We start from the raw sequence: 1,243 nt of genomic DNA on the forward strand, positions 1-1,243 counted from the left end.
TACGTTAAACACCCCCCCCCCCTCTCCCCTCATCGTTTAAAAACAAAAATCTGTAACAGCTACTTATTTATGTAAAATAAATAAATAAATCCTAGGCGGGTTTAAAGTTAACAATATTAATAAAGCCATATAACTAATATATGGCTTCTTAAATAAAAAATGATAAAATGAACAATTTTTGAAAAACAGTGTATTAAACATTTATCTAACCAATAGAAATACGTAATAAAAACGCACATTTGTTGTGAAGTCCGGGAAGTTTTCCTCATTGGAATCTTGAAGTACATGACGAATTTGAAGAATTTGCATCTGTTATCCGATATGATGTCATATGTTTAGAAACAAACTGAACTTCATATTCTACTACATAAAAGTTGAGATTCAAAACTCGTTTATGGTGATTTAAATCAACTTAAGTCAGTCCGAGATTTATACTCTGAGCCAACGTTTTTGAATCCAATATCTTATGCGTTATCAATTCTATTTCACAGTAATAAATTCAACTTTCCAATAACAATTTAAATCTGTATCTTGTTTGTCGTCACACAGTTATTTAGCGACAGCGTTAACCCTTACACCTGTTAATCAGAGATCAACGTTTCGTTCCTTCTTTAAGCAACTGTTACTCTTATAGCATCTTAACAATACAAATCAAAAGCGAACGCCATGGTTGGATCGTCAAAAATCGGAAATGACAAGTTGCGCAAAACGAATTTTATAACGACATGATATTGTCAACAAGAGACTTCATGGCGCATTTTCTCTATAATAAAAACTTATAAAAATGAGGCCCGTTGGGAAAATATGGTGGCAAAGTAAGCAGGCACTGGTAATGATATTGTTCTTTTAAGTTATCTGGTGAAAATAATTCAACGTCCAATCCACACAACGATAATAAACCACTTTTACATCGGGCCGGCATGGCCAGGTGATTAGGGAGGTCGACTCGCAATCTGCGGGTCGCGGGTTCGAGTCCCCGTCCCACCAAACATGCTCGCCCTTTCAGCCGTGGGGGCGTTATAAGTGACGGTCAATCCCACTATTTGTTGGTAAAAGAGTAGCCCAAGAGTTGGCGGTGGGTGGTGATGATTAGCCGCCTTCCCTCTAGTCTTATACTGCTAAATTAGGGAAGGCTAGCGCAGATAGCCCTCGTGTAGCTTTCCGCGAAATTCATAAAACAAATAAACTTTTACATCGCCGTACATTTGCTGTAGGCAAGTTGTATGTTAGCTAGAGGGCGCAT

This window comes from Limulus polyphemus, unplaced genomic scaffold, assembly GCF_000517525.1.
Source record: "Limulus polyphemus unplaced genomic scaffold, Limulus_polyphemus-2.1.2 Scaffold71, whole genome shotgun sequence".
Taxonomy (NCBI): domain Eukaryota; kingdom Metazoa; phylum Arthropoda; class Merostomata; order Xiphosura; family Limulidae; genus Limulus; species Limulus polyphemus.